Here is a 24,960-nt window from a genome sequence, read left to right as displayed (position 1 = left end):
CATTTATGGCAGCTAGGTACATTAAAGAGGGAGGAAAGGACTTCCTAGAAATTCAACGGACTCAGCTGTTGGTTTAAAATAGTTTAATCCCCTCCCTGACATCTCCGTTCTTCAAGGACAAACATGTCACAAGGCAACTACTTCATGCCTTCAGTGGAAGTCATCAATATCTATGTAAGTCATAGAAAGTGGTATGAATAGTATTGAACAATTCTCTGCTCAAAATTGTTCACTATAAATGAGAATGTGAAAAAGGTTTTCCTTCTGATGAAGTCTTACTAAATGCACTTGTGTCTAGGTTTTGGCAAAAATCGAATAGCAGTTTAGTGGGAGCTTATAAAAACTGGGTAGCTGTGGAAGGACAATACACCAAAAGGCTGATAGTTATTGGTAGAGTGCTACTCTGACTTTTAAGCTGTTTTCAGTTACTCTTGCCTACTTATTTGTGATCCTGGCCTCTTTCCTGGGAGAAATGCCAAAAAAATAAAGTGACCTCTGTATACTAGCTATTAAGTATGTTACCTCATGCTACTTAAAATATGTTACAAGCTGGTTGGCACAGAAATGCATTTTCTTCTGCTGGGGAACACGTATACCCAGCACAATGAAAATTCACAGCCCCAGCTTCTTGGGAACTTAGCAGTCAACCCTAAACGTGGCTTCATATAGGGGTTCAGCTGCAACAGTACAAGATATGGAAGAGTATCTTAATCCATAAACAAGATAATTTATAATGGAACAATATTTAAGACAAATAAAGACCTTGTTTGCATTAAATTAATCCACGTTAGGGATCCAACGATCTGTAAAGCTATCAATTATGCTTTAGAAATCATTCCAAGTAAAGCTACAAGCACACAGAAGACATGCCCCCACTTTACCTAAAGCGCAGACAAATATAGTGCAGATTCACAATCATAGCAATTGAGTACACAGTATAAAGAAAACACAGCTATAAAAAAGCCATTATCATATAGAACACAGCTGGCAGATAGATTTAAGGAGACAATGAAGATACTAAGAAAATGGCAACTTCTGTGGGCCTGGAAGATGCGAAGAGACAAAGTGAGCTGCAAGTGGCGAACAAGAAGAGGGAGCAGAGAAAGCCTGAGAGAAAACAGCCAGGGATGGAAGCAGGGCTAAAAGTCTTTGCTATAAACAGGGAAATCTGCCCTGCAGCCTGTTCTGCCCTACCCACATGCGTAAGGCAGGCAGAGGAGAGTTTGCAGCTCTTTTCCCCTGCCATGGCTGAGCCGGCTGCAGGGCTCTGCCGACCAGGCTTCCAGCAGAAAGACTTCATCGTCAGTCTTTATGCTCGTAGGCAACTCTGGTGTAACACAAGTGGACAGCTCCATCTAGAGGGGAAATATTCCCTCGGCTGCTAAAGTGGCATAATTGGGACTCTTAATGTCTTTTATTTATCCACAGGTCAGCACCTACTCAAAATAGCACTTCAAGCTGTCGTCCCCTTGGCAGGGATTTCCAGCCTCGGCCACCTCACCTTCTGCACAGTCTGAGCAGCTGAAAATAAAACCAAGCTTTCCCCGAAACCTACCTCTCTGTTTGAATGGTTTCCAACACCAAGCCTGCCAGACCGATTTTGTGGCATCCGTAAAATGCCGCAGATTAAAGGCTACTCTCACTCTGGTGAAGAGAATGGGTCCCAAAGGCAAAGGGTTCACGAACTCCTTACCACTAGTGTCTCTTAAGAAATAGACAGCCAAAGCATTTCCCACTAATATCTTCATAAACCCATCTATATTTGGTAGCAAACAGAACATCAGTAGTTAATACGAAGTTAAAGAAATGTTTTAAAATGCTGAGATTATCGAAAAGGATGTTTATAACCCTTTCTATTGCAAAGGCTTTCTCTGCCGAACAAAGGAAAAGCTATTCTTCTCTACCGATTGATTAGCAAGTATCTCCAACAACATACTAATACTGCTAAGGAGCCTGACAAGCCTGAGAGCACCAAATCACACACTTTAAAAATGACAATATGCAAGGCTAACTACATCCTCTCCAGTGCTGGGATGTGGGCTCTGTGCCAGGCTATTCTCACAGAAGAGCTCTTCTTCTGCACTGATCAGGATTAAAAAAAAAGCCTTTGAGTAGATGTCTCCGAACTCCCTTTTCTCCCAGTCACAGGCAAAAACATGTATCACAATCTCATTTTAAAAGCTTAACTCCACTGTAGCTTACTGTACTCCTGTAAGGGCTTATTCAAATAGGCAACCAGTTATATCAATATTATTCTTGCCGTTCACTGTTTTTTGGACTCACAGAGTATGTATCACCAAATATGCACTTTTTATAAATCAATATATTTAGATTCAGACAAGCTGTGTATCTGAGCAACAGCACAGCAAGGAGAGACTGTTGTCTATGCATTAAATTTTCTCAGATTAGTCATTTATTATACAATAGTGTTCTAAATTTTACTCATCACTTTCTTCCGGTGTTTGTTAGAGAGGAAGAAAATTTTGACTCAAACAAGTTTACCTTTTTCATAATGATGCATTCTGCAACTTAGGTATAAACAGTTAATGTGAACCAATTTAAGATTAAAATTGCTGAGCTGATTACTGTGAGCAAGAAATATTTGGGGGGAAAAAAAGAAGAAAATAATGCTCCTTTTCCTATAAAGTTTATTTGCACAACTGTCTACTCATTCCTTAACCTATTTTTTTCCCTGTAGATTTCTTGTTTAATATGTATTTTTGCAATAAGCATACAAGCTAAATAAACAGGAGCAGAGGCAACAAATTTGACAGTTCTCAGTTTGTTTGTTTTTTTTAAATGGGCATATTTTTCATGAAGCATTGTTGTGGTTTTTTTAAAGGATTCATTGTTTAAAGCAAAACTAGCAAATTACACAGTCATTTCTTCCCCGACTTCTTCCTACTTTAGGAATTCAGTTTGCTGTTATTCAAAACAAAATTAGTTGCAGTGATGAGTCATATTTTTATGGTAGCAAAGAATATATGTCTATTTATGTCGCACATGTATAATAGCACATCTGAAGTTTTTTAAGGTCTCTTCTGAGAGAAGTGCAAAAGCACGGATGAAGAGCAAGCTCAATGGTGGCCCCAAGAGCGAGCCCAGTGGACTCTCACATGTGTTTGCAAATACATACACATACTACTCAGTGGCACTGAATCTGTATAAACACCTATGGTAAGAGTTGGGTATCAATCAAATGAAAACACCGGAACTGACCTCCAAGCAGCTCTCCTGATTAGCAATCACTTATGCTCAAAGACATCTCCACCTTGCAAGCTCAGCTTCATCCCTTGGCTTCACACCCGGAACAGACCAGTCCTCGAGCAAGTCCTGCCTCTTTGCAGTGTCCAGCTTTGCAGTGTCTGGCACTGATATAAACCAATGTCTCAAAAGCCGGTGGGCTAGGTGGTCACACAAGTGGCACCATTAGTGCACCTCTGAAACATACTCCACAGTCCCAGTTTTTACTTGGGTGGTCCAAAACTGACGAAGATACAGGTGAGAGATGGACAACACACTTTCATTATTGCAATAAGTTTTTGGAGGCAGTCTCTTTATGAAAACCTGAATTAATCTAATTGGATAAAACAGAAGAACAGCTTAGGTCAAGGTACAGTGCTCAGAAAGGTGAATAAAGTATGGAGGACAAGGTAGCATGCTCAGAAAGATGGTGAAGAGGGTTTATTATGGTGTATATCTAAAGTAGTATAGGGCAGAGATAATTTACAAAAATTTAACATAGCCCTTTCTGTGTGTCAGGAACACATGTGACACAAAAAATCCTACCCTTTCTGTGATATTTGGAATGGTTTATCCCTTTCTTGCTCTAGCTGAAAGTGGTAGAATATATGAACAGTGACTTCTGGAGACTGGACTACAGAAGTACCCATGAGTGTAGTCCCAAAACTTCAAATGTTGAAATCAGAACAAAACTGAGACTATTTCAGTCATTGTAGATCAATGTTCCTGCTCTAAATTAGTCAGCTGCCTGTTATGCAAGATCATCCTCCCTGCTAGTCATTCTCACAGGGTATTTACAGAACGCTACATGGCAATGGTGAGAATCTGAGTGAAGGTACTACCAGGAGGAGGCTACTTAAAAAAGAACATACCGCATGCATTTCCAGGCAGACATTTAAGTAGACATTTCTATAAAGTATTTGCTTTTTCATATTCCATCATATACATGCACGTACATACATATATACACACATGTACACATTGTGTTTGCATGTCATTGTAGGTAAGATGGGAAGGAAGGATTACATAAATATGTTTAAAAATATTTTAGGGCAAGAAATATTTCTGTTACTTTTGGATAGCACAGGCTTATTTGGAAATAGCTTTCAAAAGGCAGCCTTTGGAGAAAAGTATTTCACAAATCAAACTGATTGTCTCAAAGCTTATTTTGCCGTGATAACACTTACTGGAGTAGGAGGAGGAAGGAAGAGAAAAATCAGGGAAATTTGTTTTTATACCATCCCAGTGGATTAAAATCTTTCCTTTTTGATTCAAAGTCCTGAACAAGTTGCAAACCTTCTCACTGAAAAGATCACAACCAAGTGCACACAAGATATTTAGCACAATGATCTGTTGCTCTTCTACTCCCTTTCTATCTTGCACTATTATTTCCTTACCCTAGCTGGCTTGGGGTGGAGATGTAGTTTCATCTGTATGGGATAATTCTTGCCTGCTTAACTCATGCTAAAAGACTCCTTTTTGGAAAAAATGTAACAAGTCAAGTTAATATAAGGTGGACTAGCTCAAAAAATCTCTCTGAATAGCCTTTTGCTGCTTGCATCATATGACAGCATTGCTCTGTGTGCAGAGTTATCTCAATTACTGTTCCATCAATACACTCATAAAGAAGCCAGGGAAGAGAAGTCAAGTAATGTTCCAATTTGTCATCATTGTTTTTACTGTATGTTTTCCTTTTTATTTCTTAAGAGGTATAGTACATGAATTAAAAGAAGTTTAATTCATTTTATTTATACAGAATACAATCTGATCTGCGCTGATTCAGGGTTCATCTTATTTGCTAAGGCACGGGATAGGGAACTGGGACTGTAGAGCCAAGCCAAGAGTTAGGCTACTTTTGTTTGATAAATAGCAGCATTTTTCAATAGCACTTGACCAAAAATACAGGAATTTCAGAGAAGCCCGCCAAACTCCAAGTGGACTGTCTGATGATTTGGCACAACTTGAGATAACGCTGAAAGCAAGTACGGCCAAATTAGTACTTGCATTCAGTTAAAATGAAATGGACTATAATATAAATAGATCAAAATTGGGCCCAGATCCTGCAATTCACTATGCAGGCAGACTGTCAAGTGCAGAATCAGCACTTCGGTGAGCAGAAATCTAATGAGGGAAAGCTCTAAAAAACCAAAAAGAATTGCTAGAAGAAAAAGTACTGAAATCCTGCACATAGCTAGAAATATTTGCTAAAACCCACAGACGTTAATAAACGATTTAAGAGCAATTACTTCCAGCCTGTAAATGATTCTTTTAATGTAGTGAAAAGAATTTCATGCAACAATGTGTCAAGCTGGTTCGGAAAAAGCTCTAAAATAAGCCTGACGACTATGTTTACCCACAGCAAAGCAAGTATTTTAATAAGTATTAACCAGACCAAGAAGCGGTGCACTTCCTCAGCACAACAGAACTTACAGAGATTTTGGAAGAAGACTAAAGATAAGAGAGAAGGAGCGAAAGGTTAAACATACAAATCCCAGAAAGGAGTCTTTAAATGCTGGGCTTTTTTGAGAATTGCAGCCTACAATGCAGTTCCTCTGCTTCATGTTTGCTCTGAATTGAAAAAAAAATAAAAAATGAAGCAGTTTTTGGTATTCTCAAAGAATCAGTTTTATAAAGAAATCTATTTACGTTAACACGATAGATTGCATCATGTTATATAAATAAAACCTTATACTGTGACACAAGGATCTGCTAGGAAAGTCAGAAATTTGATTGAAAGAGATGCTGTGAAAAATCTGCAAACCTGAACATCAAGGAGAAAAATGAAACAAAGAAAACAGAACATATTTCTAGACATTTTACAGATAAAAATATGTACAAATAATAAAGGAACAACAACAACAACAACAACAACAACAACAAAAGCCTTACCATGATGTTTGCACAACTGTGTGTCTGTAGCCCATGCTATAAATGTGAATACCTTCTATTCCCATCATCTCAGCCCCTCTAGTGGCCAGTACCTGAAGATCTTGCCTTCAGGAGGGACAAGATCTATCAGTATGTACCATTTGCTGCTGCTCCTGTATCTCGTCAGAGATTTTTTTCTTAATTGTGTAATTTTTTCTGGAGATTCAACTTGTCACCTTTTATTAGCATTTTTGTCACTGCTGCTGCTACGTGCATACATCTAATTGCTAAGCAACAAAGAGTAAGCTCTGCACAGCACATTCAATTACTGCATTCCCTGTGCCATGCATTGTTACTAGCGCACTTACATAATATGAAATACCAAAAAATGGTAAAAATATTTATTTCTGTTTCCATAGCATCTAGAAGCCACAATCTGGAATCAGGCTCCATCGTGCTAGCCACCAGGCAGAGAGCTAACAATCGAAGATGAAAGCAAGTGAACCAATGCAAAGTGGAGAAAAGTTAAAAGTGGAGCAGAGTTTCAGCATTTGCCTAGATGAATAGGCTAAATTTAAGGCTCAGAGGTGACTGTCCACCTATGGGGAGACAGTAGTGATTTTCAGGCATTAGGGAACTATCCCTGTGGCTTGAATTCCTCAAAGACTTGAGGCATTTGTAAGCATGGGGGCCTCAAGGCACAAAGCAGTAACTTAGCAAAAGCATATCAGTTCGGAAGAAGAGATACATCTGCGCTGTATCAAGAAATAATCTCTTTCTTTCTCTTTTTAAGCTATAGAAAAACCAGGGCAGGCAGTATTTTCTCACCAAAAATTACACTTCACTGTCTATTCTTCCTATGCAAATGTAGATTTGCCCCTATAATTGAAGGGTGCTGCCTCCAAAAGCTGAGCTTGGTGCGAACATGGATTGAGTTTGTTGAGACTGCAATTCTGTTTTTCATTTACTGAAAAGCAGGTATGTTTACCAAAGAGTCCTCTACTCCTGAAATGTAAAAGGACAGTGATCCATACTTGCTTTTGGTGTGATTACTAGCCATTATGCCCATCACAGTCAGCATTGCCTTTCTAAATAGTGCCTTTCTAAATAGTGCCTAAATAGTCCGCAAAATTCAGTGGGAAGAACAGCTTGGAAAATGAAGCCGTTATTGTTTAGGTGTACAAACTTTCACAACCACATACAACTATTTTTATTTCTGCAGTTAGATGGGAATTTGGATATTGGGCCTGACTCTCTCTGTGCCCCTTTGACATCTCCCAAGTAGCAGTTGCTATTAAATCATGGACAGTTGTGTACAGAGTCCTGCCAAACAGCACCAATGTTTCCTCCGGGTTCCAACATTTTTGCATACAAAGAAACTGAACTTCTCCAATAGCTGAGTCCTGTCTCGGAGAGACTGAGGTGAAGGATGTGGTTGTGTTCTGGGCAGACCATCCTTTATACTCCCATGGGAAGATCAAACAGCATTCTTCTAAATGAACCACAGCAGGAGTCCATGAAGAACATTATCAAATTCCTAAACTAATTAATTAAAGCAGTACTTAATCATACAGAGTGCTTCTGCATTAAGCTACTCAAAACATTAATTACTTAACCCCTAAAATATCTTTGTGAATACATTCTTTTAATTGTTATTTCATAAGAGAGCAGATGGATGTTCAGAGAGGCCATATATTTCCAAGAACTACAGAATCAAATTCCATAGCCTTTGGATCGAAAACAGATGCCAGGGAACCAGCTGCCAGTTGGGAGACCCAGTTCCTGCCTCCTGGGTGACTTTGGATGAATGCCGTAGAGAACCGAGACAGAGATTGGTGAGATAAATACTTCCAACTACTAGAAGGAGCTCAGTGGTTTTCTTATGATCCAGATTCCTATGACTCCTCAGACTAAGGGTTCCACAAAAGGTAGCACAGAAAGCAAGTCTCGTGTCACTAGCTTTTAGGATAGAAACTTTGAAAACCCACTGAACGAGGTAAATTAATGGCATATTACATTATATTTTGTGTGCTGATAACAGGAAGAACTTAATCTTTTTCCTGCCATTTTAACTTTGTAGCATTCAAAACCTACTAAATGAACAGGTATGCTTCTCCATTTCATAACACATAGCTCATTTCTGAACTCCCACATTGAACGTTAATGGTTTCTCCTGCTTAGCTCAAGACAGCAGAATTACCTTGTTTGATGGGATTTCCCCTAAGCATCGGTCTGAAGACCAAACACATCCGTTCCTAACGTAGCCGCCTTGAATTTGGTGACACAATGTCATAAAACTTTTAGGGTTCAACTCTTAGCAATGACTGCAACATGACTGTGAAGCATTTGGTGCACAACATCATAGCCTCCGAATCTGGGCTGCGGTGACATCATGTGCAATACAGCCAGCAGGGAGGGAAAAGAAAGGTTAGGTACGACCATTTCAATCACACACTTTACAGCACAGAGTTCTGATAAACACTTTGTTATTCCCATGTTTTTATAATTACCCTTTCATTCCTTCAAAGGATGACTACATAATCTGTTCGGCTTTGAGGGAGCATACAGTTCAAGTGTTGGTTACAGCAGCCACAGACCCCCGACCCAGGGGCTGGGGATCTGCAGCAGCGATGCACGAGCTCTGGGCTAGTGGGATTTGGGAAGGGAACCTTTTTTTCCCTATAGAACCCCGTTATGGAGCACCTCTACTTACAATAATAATGAAAAGGAAACTAAGCCTGCACTTCCCAGACACTTAGCCCTCTTTTAACCAATAGAGCAGGGACAGCAGCAGTAGCCTTCGCTCATACTTCCCACATCAGGAGTCCTAACGGGGCCAGCCTTCTAAATAAGGTGGCAAGACAAGCCTTACTGGGCTCAGAAAATTATCTTTTTCTGAAAATAATAAAATTTAATAGATTTTTGTCTATTACAATGGCATTTTTCAAGGACTGGATTCATCTTACATAGACCACCAGCAATAAGATAATTTTCAGCCAGTACTAAGCTATATATATTTTTTTTTTCTAACTCAAAACAACTTCAAAGATGTGTCACAGAAGACTGAGTCCAAGCCAAATTAGAACTGTGGGTTAAAAAGACGTTTTTGAATTGTCTCTGTGTGTGTAAAAGACTCAAAGATATTTCTCAGTTCAGGAAACAAAACTTGCATTTTGGTTGCTTTTTTCCCTTGCAGATAGATCATTCAGAGGAAGCCAAACCCACGCATTCACTGAGAACACGCATATGGAGCACCCAATGGGGTTCCTCCTCCATTGCCGCGCTTCAGGCGTACTTAACATCAACAGCTTCCACGTGTTTTCCTGAACTATTATTTTCACTTTTTCTATATCCACCATTTTTGTGAGGTACATCTTTAAACCAATCTGTTAACATATGTAATTAGTGTGCCCTTTTTTGCCACACTAGTGTGAGGAGAGAACTTTATCCTTTATCCTGTTTGGAAACACTCATATGAAAGACAGCAACCGAATCAGGAGCTGAACAGTAGCTGTGAATTTTATTATCGTAATATTATTAATTTAAGCCTTCTATAAAAGAGTTTGTTAGGGATGGGCATGAGGGAGCGGAACATTATAGGAATTTCTGTAATTTAGTGCCTCAGAGCAATGAACGGTAGAGCACATCTTCAAGCACATGTCTCCAAATCAATGCTTTCTGGCTTGTAAAGCAGAGGCAGGGAATGTTTTATTCACAGTATTTCAGGAATGGTTAAATGCAGTTCAAATTACAAAACTTTTAGAATTTGTACATTACTTAAGCTTTAAACTTGCTAGAATCTGGTAGGATTTACACATTACAGAAAATGGGATCTTTAGCTCCTAAACAGTGAGTTGTAGTCAAATCTCTATTATATTCTAAATTTTGCTGTCATAACAGTAAATGAAAAATCCTTCCCAATTCCAAACATTTCAGTCAGTTGAAAGTGGATTACAGGGTGGGGGACATACCACACAATCAGCATAAATTGTATGGGGATGAGGTGGCACCAGTAAAATCCTAGGAATAATTCAAATCTTAGAGTAATATCTCTCTGCACAGAGGCAACAAGTATTTGATGAAAACATTCTGTGTACAATGCTTTGTGATGTACGTCAGTGAAAGAGGTCTTTGTCTGCTGGCTTCATTTCCTCATGACAAGAACAAAACAACAAAACCCAGAAATACAAAGTTTCTGTGGTCTTTATTAAGACATACATATTTGCATATCCACGACAAAACTGAAAGGCTCTCATATACATTTCCCAGGGGAAAAAGAAGGGAAGAGATAGGAGTTAAGACTGTTTTGAATGTAGAACTCTACTCTCAGTAGCTGTTGTCATCTACGAGCTTTTATGTCCATGCCACTAGTTGCATGACCTTTGGTAAGTTTGTTTATGTCTTGATTTAGTCCCAATTAGTTCTGCATGGGGTAAAAGACAGGAGACCTGTTGGGAAAAAAAAACCAGTAATTAGAAACTCTCAGATATTGAAGATCAGACTGATTTTCTTCAGAAAGTATATTCACTAGGCTGAAGAAAGCCTTCACTCGTTTTCTAAAATAATTAAGGATGAGGTGCACTTTGCATTTTTGACTATAATAAAAGTGGGAACAGTTTTTTTACTGTATGTCCTAATGTGAAGAAGAAAACTGTGATGTTCTACCAGCATGCAAAAAAGTGTACCTGAAGTAGGGTTGTATTATGTACAATATAAAATTAAGTACAGCAGAATTATGCAGTATGCTGTCCCTCACCAGAACTGATAAACATCAAGTGTTTTCACAAATGGAACAATAGCATCCATTATGTTGTCTCAGAATACGTATGCTTCATAATTAACATTATTAGAGGAGGAAAACTGTGTTCTGTAAAAGCAGTTCAGTTAAGTGACATTCATAATACCTACCATGCAGTCCATTAACCTCAGCAATTTTAAGTAGCGTCACAGTCATCCATGGCATTTCAGATTTCTCACAGCTTCAAATCTGTGGGCAGCTTCACAAGCTTTTTGCAAAGTTTCTCATGACTAGGACATCTGTAAAATTCCCTCCAGACCTTTCTTCAATTCATCTCTTGTTACGCACTCAGTAATTCACATCTCTGAATAAGGATAAAAGTACGTCCTTAAAAAAACATGCTCTACTGAACAAAATATCTTTAAAAAAAAATTATTGATAGTTTTAGGTGCTGTAAGATATTAAAAGATATTGTTTCTTAATCTTACCTTTTTTTCCCATTTCAATATGAGCTTTTGATGAGCAGCATTCCCAGCTGAGTCTCATAGTGAGAAGTCAAAACAATCGGATATCGATCTTCTGGCTTTTACCAACTAATCCACCGTTTAACACAGGTGTCTTCAAAGGTTTTAGCAACCTCACTATGTAGGTGAAAAAAATTTATATATTTTACAGTCATAAGAAACAGTGCAGCACTGCCTGATGTGTTGCTTAGAGACAACAGCTCAAAGCAGAATCCTAAAATATTCAAGAGATTACAGTACTGTGTGAGTATCAGTGGCTAGTATTTTAATGTTCTGGTTTCATATTTTGTAAAAGTGATTTTCAATCCAGAATACAGCACAGGGAACCCATTTCTCTTTAGGGAAATAGCCATTGAAAGTTCTCTCTTTTGGTTTTTAATTTCCACTTGGTTGCTCTTGAGTTTGGCCTCTCTCCTGAGGTTCATTTTGCTGAAAATTTTTGTTATTCAATAACTGCGAAAGAAAGAATATTAAATACTGCTTCACTGTCAAATTTTCTTCCTGGATGTGTACTCAGGAAATAGGAAAGCGTAGAACTGGGATGCTAAATTTTGGCGTAGTGGTTTTTGTTAATTTCTTTAATCCACAGAGGGAATAAATCAGTGCATCTTCGTTAATTCTGATCTCATGAAACTGGTATTCTTTTCCTGCAAGGAACTGATTCAGATTTCATCATTAAAATTGAAACAGAACTGCTATACCAATACACCTTTAAGTTACCGTTCTTACAACGTACTCGTAGTCCTGCCTCCTTAGCATAAATACTTTTGTATTTCTGATACAGATATGTGAAAGATGCCTATCTGAAGGAACATATGATGGTGATGCTAAAGGAATTCAGAGATCAGCGTGCACAGAAGAGGATGCCATCTCTTCCTCTCTGGCTGGCAGTGCTAAATAATGTTGCACTACATAGCTCAATGTAATATAATATGAAAAAGATATTTAGATCCTCAGAGCATGCTAGTGTCTAAGAAATACAAAATACACTGGCTCTTATACCCCAGGGCATACACCCAATTTCCATTAGTGCTAGTGGAGAAGACTCAATATTTGACTTCTCTCAGAAATCCTACCTATCCAACTTGCTACTCACCTTGTGTGACACAGACTCTAGATACAGAGCCTCCAAATGCCATCTGACTGGACAGCTTTAACTGGTCTGGATTATCCATAAAAAGCCCCATGTCTGAGCTGATTTAGGGTTTTGAGTCTAAAAGTCAGGCTGAAAATTCCAGGATTTCTTATAGTCTTACGAACAGAGAGGAAAAATCCCAAGCAAACCAACCAGATTAGTGATCTAAACACAACAAGGGAGAGACAGTTCCTTTAGATCTTGGTTGTACTACTCAACTAAATTTACTAAACTAAAAACCAAATTTGCAATGGCTCATTTGTATCAGGGTAGTTATAATTTACCAACTCCTAGCAAACACAGGCAGCAATCATACCAAGTGGCTTAGCGTGCTTCGTTACAATGGTGCCATGCCAAACCACGCTACGCCAGCATAAAACTCATTCTGCTCTGGCAGCTTTCCTACTCTACATATTGTCCCTAGTTTAAGCACACTTCCTGATGGAGCAATGCCTGCAATCTCCAGGGATTTCTGGAAAAGGGCTCTCTAGAAGCTGCTTGAGCCGCCGTGTCCGCGGCCGTGCGGCAGAGCCCGCCGAGCCCGGCAGAAGGCTGGGGAGACAGCTGCAGGACCACCCCCCGCGCTCTGCAGCTCCCACGGACACCCTCAGCTCCACTCCCACAGCCCACGGGGATGCTCTGAGTCACAACTCGTAACGTAAAACCTCCGTCTGCAAGAGGGTTCTTTCTTTGCAAGCAATGGGAGAGGATACTCTGACTAGAGGGAAAAAAAAAAAAAAAAAAGAGCCAGAATGTGGCTTTCGTCTGAGGAATGATGCTGCAGCCGATGTCCCGCACCCTCAGTCAGCTCCAGGTTTGATTTAAACCCGTCCAAGCAGGGCTTCTGTGGGCAGGAACAAAATTTCATATTTTCTTGATATGCAAGAGATGACACTTCAAATTAAAGACAAATAACATAAAGAGAAATATATTTTTTTTACTTTTTAGCATATTCCAGTGCTGTCTACAAGTCTTTTTTTTTTTTTTCCCAATGAGAACTGTAAACTAACTAAACACTAAGAATATGTTTGATAAAACAGAGTATCCAAATTTGTAAGATACACTTTCAAAAGGTCATTTTCCATAATGTTACAGTGATCACCACCTGATTAAATTGCCTACTGCTCTGAATTTAATGAGAGACTGAAAATTCTCAATGGTAATTGGGATAGCCAATGTCTTTAAAGGGAGAAAGTGAGTGGGTAGCTAGTTGAAGCACAGAAGAATGCTTATTAGTGTGGAGGTGGAAGAAGTCTTTACTGAGAAAAACAATTAAAGACTATTTTATTTGGAAAACATTGAATTTTTATTTGTGCTACTTCGCTGGAGTCCTGGATACATTATCAATTCCATAACAGGTGGAAAAATAAAAATAATAATAAAAAAACCCCCAATAAGCCAGCACTCTCTCTCCTGCCTACAATTGCATACTGTATGGTAAATTTAATGATTTCATATTATTCAGTATGAAAGCTCTGCAAGTATTGTCAGGAACTCTCTGAGTGATCTGTGTCTTGCCCTGTTTTTCTTAAAAGTAAAAAGTTTGTTACTCCAAACAAAGTCATTCTCAGGAAATCCAAACCCACAGAAAGATACAAAGACAAAGACAGTTAACAACTATCTGATTGCACACTATAGAGCCACCACATTAGGAAATAAAAAATAATTTCAGCTTACTTAATATAAAGTCCCATAAAGACACTAGGTATTATTTATGCTCTTTCAGTAAGGTTATCAGAAAGTTTTACTGGGGAATTGAAATGGCACTAAAGCAAACTGCTGTTAAGTACGTGGCTCAGATGTGCATCAAGAACACAATGATAAAGGCACAGTTCTTACTAAAATGACTGCATTTTTAAAATCATAATAAGAATTTTTTCCCCCTAAAAGACAGAGTCTATTTAAAAAATAAATTATTTAAAGGAAAACCCATGAACTACAATATATAAAAGATCAAGCGAGGCAATTGCAATAGACCTTCTGGGTTCATAATCAACAGAATTACTGATATTTTTACGTCTTTAAGCCTGCAACTCCATCTTGATACCCATATTTACCCTGGCTGCAAAATGCATATGAAGACTGTCTTATTTTAAGTTAAAATGTGTCATAAAAGCAAAATTTTAGTTTATTAAAAAAAAAAACCCAAGTACTTAAGACCTTGCTTTAAAAATATCATTGAAAAATTGTAATTCGGTGTTCTGAATTAAAGGAAAAAAATTAGCATAAGGAAAATCTTTAAGCCTGTTCTAGTTCTGTGAAATGACTAGTACAGCTATCAGGAGCTATGATGAGCCTGGGGTTCTGAGGTCACAGTCGGGAGGATTGGACAAGTGCCCCAGCGGAAAGTGCTCTTTCAGAAGCTGTATTTGATATTCCTTGTCCATTCTGTGCCAGGAGCATGTCAAAATACAGATGAATTGTGGTTCAAAACTGGGGTTAAAATCTGTCCTCAAGCATATGACCGCAGTTTGTTGCTCAGTTGAAAGACTGACTTGTTTTCTAGTTCCCAATTTTCTTTTCTTTCAGAGCAGGTATTTTATTGAGTCATATCTGGCTGGGTGAAAAAGACAGACATCAACTGCCTATTCATCGGTTGGTATAAAATGTTTAACAAGGCACTGGGAGAGTGGAAAAATGTGCAAAACAAACAGCAAGCTCAAGCTATAAGCAACAGAAGAAACTGAAGAGTGAACAACCACAAGCACAAACATCCTGGCCTCTCTTCAAGCAGCCGGGAGAAATGGACTTCAGTAAAATGTTACTTCCTTTTTTAAGAGAAAGCAAATGCAGGTTCAGGAAATTCGCACCAGGTCTATTATTATTTACAATGGGCACAGACATCACTCTTGGCATCCTGTTCAAGGAGAATAGGGGCAGGGGGAGAGCTCCAACGACTTCCAGCAGAAGAGAGACTTAACTCTTCACAGCACAGTCATTCCTGTGTGCAATTAAAAGAAACTTCATTGCTAATCATGGCTTACTAGTGCTATTGCATTATAAGTTATCATCAATAATCAAACAATTAAAAACAGTTAAAAAAATGCCCAGGCACAGTAGTAATTTCAGGTTGCCAACAGCAGGGATTCAGGTTAGAAAACACATTCTTGTTTTGAAAATCTTCTGGCTTATCTTTCTCTGGAGAGAGTTAAATCCTTTTGCCCATACCATGAATCAAAACTACCTTCCTCTAGCCAAATTCTCCTCCACAAGCTTGGAGGAGAAACCCCCGTCCCTGTAAAAGGTCTTCTCTGCCCTCACACCAAGCGATTTGTAAGGCTTTTGATTGCACATGAACAAGGAAGAAATCTTTGCAGAGCCTTCTGCTCATAGGAAAGCTACCCTTGCATCAGCTCCCCCTCGCCCCCAACCCCTCATTTTCTGCAACGGGTACGAGACACAGCAGAACAAGAAGTCTGCGTAGGCGAGAAGTTCATGGAATTGGCGTAAGCTGCACCGGAACCTTATCCATCAATAATTCAAGTCAACCCTTCAGCTCTTCTAACTTCATGAAGGGTCACGTAGCGCTTACTCCCGTGTGAACCTCATGTGCCTATGACTGGAGGTCAGGAAGAGGGATGGCACCAGCTTGGGGCTTATTCTGATGCTTGGAACACGTTGTAGCCTCGCTCCAACAAAAAGGAAGAATGCTACATTAAATATCCCTTTACCTCACCGTATGCCCGTAGCAGGTGGGGTTTTTGGACCTGTTTGAATGTGGTTATGTAACTATGATTGAACTCCGTTCTGATGGAGAGGAATTTGGAGAGGTTCCTCCTCCCTCACCCTTAACCGCAGGACAGTGGGGAGCACCTGTGGCAGAGTCCGCTTTTCCTGTCTGAGTCTTCCCTCACTTTTCAGTCTTTGAGCAAAAACAAGAACCTAAAATTTTTTCTGCTCTAAGTGAACTTTCAAGCCTATGTTTGTAACTTTGGGAGGAGAAAGGGGAAAAAAAAAAAAAAAAAAAAGAAACAGAAAGAAGAGAGACGAAAAGCTAGCTTACATACTTCAGCCATAATATTTCTAGGACTGTTTCCATAACCCCCTGATTCCAGTGGCATTATAAGATCACCATTCAGTGATCAAGTGTGCAAACTGCAGCCTTAGAGAAAGACAATCCTTGACAGAACACAGAGAGGAGAAAAGCAGGTAAGAGCAAGACAGTTACGATTGCTGAACTACACAGTGCTTATTCATTTCACCTATAAAGAGAAAGTATATTTTATTATTCACTCCATCTGAACTCTGTTCTGTAAGCCTGGTACTTTTATACACTGAAGACTATGTTACTGAAGTACTAAATGAACATAAGTAACATTTACATTCGACTTGTAGTTCCTATGTCACAAAGCTTAAGAATGCCAAGTAAATAAATGCAAACAAATCTAATTTCACATTTCATGATAGAGAGATTCAGGAATAATAAAGCATAACAATATAATAAGGAAAGGAAAAAAATAAATCCCTGTATCATACTGGGTTTCATTTTATTCTCTAAGAGGTACACATTGCCATTAATTCTGCAGGCTATATACTAAGACAAGGACATTTAGTCATGAAATCACTGTCAGTGAATTGATAACTGTCAAGAATCTGTTCATCACAACACTTGTTTCTTCTTGATTCACTTTAACTTTAACAAAACTGAATATTAATGCACAACAAAAATAGTAGTCTTTGCATGCAAAACTTGTGTGTTTCACTGAAGACACCCCCACTTCCTCCTACCAAACAGCTGTGTACAATAGTATATTCCAAAAAATTTTCTTTAATGCTAGAGCACCAAAGAATGGCTGAGGTAAAAGGAAGTCTTTTTGTCAAATGCTTTGTTTAATGAAGGCACTTGAATGTATTTTTATTTTATTTACCAATTATAAAGCTGCTATCATATTACATAACTTATTCCAGGCCAGAATTAATCTACAATAAAGCTATGATCTGAATGAATCTTTAAAGAATTATGGGTGCTTTCTACACCATCTGTTGGTGAACCAGAAAGAGGCAACAAAAGAGGTCTTACTAGGAAAGTAAGCGTCATGGATAGACATGAAAACTTGTTATTAATCAACTATTCATGTGTGCAGGGGGAGCAGAGACAGGTTGAGAAGTGCGCTTTGGGTCCAAAATAGGAATAGTAAATCTCAAAATAGATATATGAGCCAAGAACAATAGTTCATAGTATTTATCTTGTGGCTAATTGGTGCACCATAGAAAATATATCTTGCTATGTGCAAGGGCATAGTCTGAAATGCAAGGCTTTTGATAGTTCTGTTATTGAGAAAATTTATGTGATAGTGACACCTCTTGCGTGGACATGTTAAGTTTAAGTCTACAAGCTCATGCCTATGTCTTGATTCGTTTCAGCCTGTAAGGAGTTTGTGCAAAATAACATTAGCCAATTCACAGTAGTTTGAATACCACAAAGGGTGATTTATTTCAGGACAGTGTAAATTGCAACTGCTTAGTGATGTACTGAAGAGCTTCCAGCCTGGAAGGACATGCAATGATCAGGTGTGCAGGACCAACACGTTTTCTTTTATACTGCAGGAAGTTAATGCATGGTAACCAGGTGGTATTCTCACAAGAAGTTTGATCTTTTTTACTAATAAGTATTCTTGGTGATAAACAGTTTCCTTTAGAGTGTGCATAGGGCCTTGTCTTGACTAATTTGCCTGTTTGTTATGCACTGTCCTGAGCGCGAACATACTGCTCACCCATTTAGCAGAGAGCTGAAGAAGCCACATCCTTACTGAAGGGCAATGGAGCTGTGGCTAACACCCCTGAATGAAATGGCATTGTGCTAAAGCTTTAGATTCGAGACAATCATTATTTGCCTGTACAAAACTAAAGAAAACAAAAGGATGTTTCTATGACTAATTAGAAAAAGTATTCGTCCCCAAGGCTTTATTTCAAGGAAGAGGTGGCTGAAAGCAGTGCATTGGCTTCTAAAGCTCTTGTTTCATTGAGCAATGACAGAATTAAGTAACTTCTGCTTGGACCACCAAGCTGAACTCATCCTACTTCAGCAACACAATTCCCGATGACCCAAACTTCTCCGTTCAACACAGGCAGCAGTTAAGATCTCCTAGCAAGCATTGCTCAAGGTGGCACAGAGGGTAGGACAAGTCTGAGCTTGGGCCTGACGCTAACATACAGTGGCAGCAAGAGGCAGAGGCAAGAAAAGTAGAAGGTAAAGGGAATCCGTCACGTATTTTTAAGAAAAGGAGACAGCATGCTTCCTATGAACTGAACACAAACGTCACAGACCGTGCTCTGGTCCTGGCCAGAAAACAGATAAAGGGCTGCACAGAATGCAAGAAGGGGAAAGAAAGGAGACCCTGTTGGAGATACTTGTTCATCTGACATTTGCATGGACAATTGGAAAACCTAAGACAAGAAGTACTCCTAAAATGAAGCTGCCGGTTTCTCCACACAGGCTTTCCACATACTCTAAGGGAAGCATTGCTTGAACTAGTACGCATGGAAGGGAATTTTGTCACGTTTCGGGACTAAAGTTTGCAAACATGATCATCAAATATCATAAAAAGGCACTTTTTTGTTTTCAGGAACAGTCAGAATACACATTTTAGGTAAAAATATAGACTTTTGGCCTCTGTTGGGTGTGAGAAGAGAAACTGAACTACAGCTGACCATCAGATTCCCAGACACTAAAGTTGATTTAACAACCTGATTTTCAAGATGCTGAGTTCAGTCAGTTATACATGATTTTCCCGTACTTGATGTTCACTTTAACTGAGTATAGCTATGCTAATTATAACCTCACTGTACTCTCACTCTCCATGGGGCTCCTACTTTGCATAAGGCCACACTTTAATTAAAGAGAATGTTTTCTTCTGTGCCACTGATACCCATCCAGACCTCCTTGCAGAGGTTTCCTCTGGTCCAACTGTGTACTATATAACAAATGGGTGCAAAGAGGTAAAGTAGCTGCAGCTCTGATGTGATTGAAAATAAAACTTCAGCCTCTCTTGCTCACAGGCTGCCTCTTTTTTTTACTTCAACTTTCACAGCATTGTGAACACTGGAACAGATAATGTTTCTACCTCTGCTTTTTTCTTTTTTTTCTAGAGTCGTCCTGTAATAACATTGAGACTTCTCCAGAAGTCTCCACCAAATTCAGATAACGAGAGATACTTATATTAATTGACAAAACTCAAGGAAGAATAGGAAAATGCCTTCTTCCTCAAACCTCAAGATATCACTTAAAGAAATTTGCATTTGATATTTTCCTTACATGGACTGGACTTTTGGGCATAGATCCAACAGGACAGATTAAAAGTTAATTACTTCCATTCACCTTGCAATATTCAAAATATAAGATGCTGTCATGAAGAACGTGTATGGGACCTTAACTGGCATAACAATAATAAGCTCTATTCTTTCTATTCCCAGGTATCAAAGAAATAATACTAGAGATAACAAGAAAAATATTCTTATGTTAACACTTCATTGAAAGATTTTGTACATTCAACAGAAATTTGGAAAACTTATTTCCTGTTTGGTTCTTAATTTAAGATAATAGCCTAATTAAATTTATGTAAATGGTAATCTACGCTTCTGTAAATTGCAATCAAGAGAAAAGAGTTCACACACTAAAAAGTTGAAATGCTGCAAGCAAATCCCTTCTGCACACAAAGGTACCTTACCCTAACTCTATAGTTTTTGTATTTCAGGTCAAAAATATTGGTCATAGGTGGTCTTGGAGATGTGCTACAGTATCCTCCGTGTTAAAAAGATCGGCACTAAGCTGCTCAGTGATCATACAGAAACAGTTCAACTAACCCAGATGTCACTGGCCTAGGGGACATGGCTATCATCTTCCCCCTTGCAGCAATAAATCTACTAGTGGAAAAATTACTGCCTCCTCAGTTCCTCCAAACTGTCTATCTATATGCAATGTTGCCATTTTCCTTAGAATACAGAGGTACATATCACCTCACTATAAAATGTGTATTTCTGCATTAATCAAGCTCATTTGACAGAAGCTGAGGAACAAGCTGGCAGAACCGGGAATCTCTGGAGGACATGCAACAGTGACCACTGAGGCACAGGACACCCCTGCCTTGGCAGGTCAGTGCCAGGATCTAACCCTGCCCTTTCCCAGTCCCGCTAGTCCATCCCCAGCTATTCTCACAGATGCTGCCAGCACATTACTACTGTCATTCTAACATCTAAGCAAAACTATTCTAAGCGAGAGCAAGCTGTAAGTCACTGTAACTATTTTTCATTGGGATACAAGATGTGGGTGATTCAGCATCCATGCCCTTTTCAAATCCCAAGTTCCCACCAGTTCCAGCAGAGGCACTATGGCTGTGCCAAGGTGGCACTGCAGAGCGTTCGCTGTCAGTGATCAAGTATTAGGAGAAAAGATGAAAGCACTCGAACCACTTCTGTTAAGAATGCACTAAAAGCGGTTCAGCCAAGAAAATGGCCAAAGATCAGTAGCGAAAATATGGCATTAGCAAAGTTACTGATTGAAAAAGACTGTTAGAATAATATAGCCTCTATTTTTAAACACAGAGTAGGTCACTGTCAGCTTCATTTGCCTTTTTGCTGGGGTAAACATGAGGACCTCAGATGTGTGTATGACCACTGTGAAGAAACAAAGAATTCAGGGCACATGCATATCTTGGTTATATTTTAAGAGTTTTCTTGAGAGACTTGAATGCCCATGTATGAGGAAATAACAATATCTCTGGATCTATGGACAATATTAAAATCTGTGCACTGCATGGTTTTGTTTACTAGTATAAATGTAGCCTAGGTCCTTATTTACAGTCTGGCTGAAAACATATCTGTCATTTCTAAGAAAGGGAAAGGAGAAAGGGAAAGGAGAAAGGGAGGAAAAAAAGAGCTCAGAGAAGCAATCTGAAAAACAAATCAACACAAAATCTGTGTTAAAAATATACTAAGGCAGTGGAACTCATGAAGAAGAGCTCATCTCAAACTGTGGTGAGGGACACATATCAAGCTACTGGCCCCGTAAAAACAAAAATTCTGAAGTTTTGCAATCCTGGATATGAACAAAATACTTCTCCTTTCAGTGTTAATAACACTGTTATTTGGACTTAAAACTAGGAGACATGACATGAGGAAAAAAACCAACTTTTTGAAATTTATTGAATAGCAATTGAAAAAATATTAACTCTACTTTGCAGTAAATCTTTGTTGAGACCTAACAGATCTTGGATCTGCAGATCTTGGGAGTGCTGGAAGCTGGAACCTCACGCAGGTACTGCCAAGAGACAGCTCTGCTGCCCCAACATTTGACCACATGGTTCTTGTGGCTTCGCAGTGGGACTTGCAGCTGCACAAATAGAAATTAATACAGGTTACAAGAGTGAGTTTTAGTCTGGATTGGTTCTTTGCTTCCCTTGACCATGTGCTTGCACAGATGTTTCCATGAGCTTAGCAGTGGGGAAGCATAGGATCCACCAGCCCAGCTCAGGACTGGCTCTTCCCATGTCGGCATCAAGGTAAATCACTCTTGGGACCACAGGGCAAGGACAGGAAGCCAAATCCCTCTCAACAGTACTCTTGCACATACAATTCCAGCAACGTGAGCACAAGTTTGTGGTGCCACCACTGGTAAATTTGTGGAAACATCAATAACAGTAATCAGAAGTTCCAGAAGACCTTTGGGAGTGTATTGGGTTTGCATGACAAGGTTTCGGTAGCAGGGAAGCTACAGGGGTGGCTTCTGTGACAAGCTGCTAGAAGCTTCCCCCATTTCTGATGGAGCCAATACCAGACGGCTCCAATATGGACCCACTGCTGGCCAAGGCCAAGCCCATCAGCGACAGTGGTAGTGCTTCTGGGATAACAGAGTTAAGGAGGGGGAAAAAAACCACCAAGAGAAATTGTATCTGGAGAGGAGTGAGAATATGTGAGAGGAACAACTCTGCAGACACCCAGGTCAGTGCAGAAGGAGGGGCAGGAGGTGCTCCAGGTGCCAGAGCGGAGATCCCCCTGCAGCCCGTGGTGAAGACCATGGTGAAGCAGGCTGTCCCCCTGCAGCCCATGGAGGGAGGATGAGGGGGTGTAGAGATTCCACCTGCAGCCCGTGGAGGACCCCACACCAGAGCAGGTGGAGGCACCCGAAGGAGGCTGTGACCCCGTGGAAGCCGAGGCTGGAGCAAGCTCCTGGCAGGACCTGTGGACCCATGGAGAGAGGAGCCCATGCTGGAGCAGGTTTGCTGGCAGGACTTGTGACCCCGTGGAGGGGACCCATGCTGGAGCAGTTCATGAAGAACTGCAGCCCGTGGGAAGGACTCATGTTGGAGAAGTTTGTGGAGGACTGTCTCCTGTGGCAGGGACCCCACGCTGGAGCAGGGGAAGAGTGTGAGGAGTCCTCCCCATGAGGAGGAAGGAGCGGCAGAGACAACGTGTGATGAACTGACCACAACCCCCATTCCCCATCCCCCTGTGCTGCTGGTGGGGAGGAGGTAGAGAAGCCGGGAGTGAAGTTGAGCCTGGGAAGAAGGGAGGGGTGGGGGGGGAGGTGTTTTAAGATTTGGTTTTATTTGTCATTACCTGACTCTGATTTGATTGGCAACAAATCAAACTAATTTCCCCAAGTCAAGTCTGTTTTGCCTGTGACAGTAACAGGTGAGTGATCTCTCCCTGTCCTTATCCCAACCCACGAGCCTTTTGTTGTATTTTCTCTCCCCTGTCCAGCTGAGGAGGGCAGTGATAGAGTGGTTTTGGTGGGCACCTCACCTCCACAGTACAAAGCTATCACAGTACAAAGAAAAACAGTATTTTGATCTCTCTCTTACTTAATTTCTCACTTTTGGATTCTAATATCACTGCTGAAACAGGATAGTATCACAGGCCAGAATTGGTACTATGGGAAATTAATTTATGACCGAACATGAGTAATTCAAGACATGTCCTGCTTTCAGCTTTCCCCCAGAGAAAGTGGACTGCATCCCCCAGCTGCGGTCCCCTTGCCGTACTGCCGGCACACGTACAGAGGCAGCTCAGGTTTGGCAAGGTTTGGCCCTGCTCTCCAAGAGGGCAGTTTCTTACTACCCGTAGTGCCTCTGCAGCACAGCGCACAGATAATTACTGCCTTATCAGGTTTCAAAAATGTTCCCCATCCATCTTACCCATTCTTTTCACTAGCTATTGTCAGGAGCTTTACATATTTGATAGTGTAATCTTCCTTTGCTTATTATTTGTTTTTATTATTATTGTACCATTATAATCTCATTATAGTCTTTTCTAGTTTCAATTATTGTATTTATTTTTTTCTGAGTCACCGTAATTGCTTTTAGTTTTTAATAATGTTTAAAATTTCCACTCTCTGAAGCACACATTATCCTTCCCATTATAAAATTCAGTTAAGAGGTTGTCAACAGTCTTGGTTTGCACTAGTTTTGGATTGATCTTTTTGCAGTGCATGATACATGGAGCCTGCCTTGCCGATGCCTCCAGCCTACAAAGGTAGATTCACTTTTAAACAACAGGCTCATCAGCATATAAGAACTCACAGGAGAACTCGTTTTCATATTTGTATGGAAGAGGAATATTTTATTAAATCCTTAAAGCCTAAGAGCATTATGAACTTATTTTCCAATCCATCCAGCTGTGGGAATTACTGGTTTTCTACTCTGAGTGTGCTCGGTAAAACTACAATTTTATGACAAGATTCTGAACTTTTGTGACTGAGTGACCATTAAACTTACAAAACATAATCACATCAATAAAGTGTAATAAAGTAACTTCCCCTCTGACAGAAAGTAATATGACATTCCTCTCATTTCCCAATTATTTCTCTCAAATGTGAGATTAAGTGTATATCCACCAATCACACGCACACCCCCAAAGAAAAGTTAAGTAAATAAGATCTGAAGATCAATCCTGAAATGTTTTCCCGCACAGAAATCCTATAACCTGTCAGGAGCCCACTTAAAATCAGTACAGCTTTACTCAGTTGCATGGATTGTCCCTGAGAAATCTTTGCCGAAGCGTTGATTCAAATTCTAATGATGCAGTTATTTCGTTGACAGAGATACCTTTGCTATCACATCTGATTAAATTAATTTATGTTTCTGATTTACCAGGATTGATGTTTTCCTAGAAATAGAACTAAGTGCAACCAAAAGGCATTGATATTATAATATAAGTTGGGGTCTTTTTAATTAAAAATAAAAAGCTTAATTACTTTCTTGTGTAGGCAAGGCACTTAGGTAGTAAAAATACTTTTAAAAATTAGGGTTTCCTTTTTTAAAATAACTTTGGACCTGAATTCATCAACAACTTGGCAACAACCTGAGTCCTTCTTTATCTAGGAACATTATTTAAAGATGTGCATAAGTCCCACTGCAACAATGAAGAATTTTATATGCCACAGGAAAAATATTGCACTACTCTGCTCAGGAAAGACTTTTCAATGTTTTGAGAAATATGCCTCAGCACTTAATCCC

At 39.6% G+C, this 24,960-nt stretch overlaps 1 protein-coding gene across 16 annotated transcripts in view; it reads right to left on the bottom strand.

Moving 5' to 3' along the window:
• The window catches only part of DLGAP2 (DLG associated protein 2), a 466,376-nt gene that overhangs the window by 341,896 nt on the left and 99,520 nt on the right, over nucleotides 1–24,960 (bottom strand). For 4 of the 16 annotated variants that reach the window (XM_075747316.1, XM_075747318.1, XM_075747319.1 and 1 more), the window contains exon 1: nucleotides 6,133–6,209. The exons of 11 other annotated variants lie outside the window; for them this stretch is intronic. The gene's annotated coding sequence lies outside the window, so the exon portion shown is untranslated. Of the gene's footprint in view, nucleotides 1–6,132; nucleotides 6,216–24,960 lie in introns of those variants that run through there. One more of the 16 variants, XM_075747325.1, reaches the window with a different exon arrangement.

The sequence above is a fragment of the Balearica regulorum genome, chromosome 3, assembly GCF_011004875.1.
Source record: "Balearica regulorum gibbericeps isolate bBalReg1 chromosome 3, bBalReg1.pri, whole genome shotgun sequence".
Lineage (NCBI taxonomy): Eukaryota > Metazoa > Chordata > Aves > Gruiformes > Gruidae > Balearica > Balearica regulorum.
The sequence above is the reverse complement of the archived record's forward strand: the minus strand, read 5'-3'. Positions and strand labels throughout refer to the sequence as shown.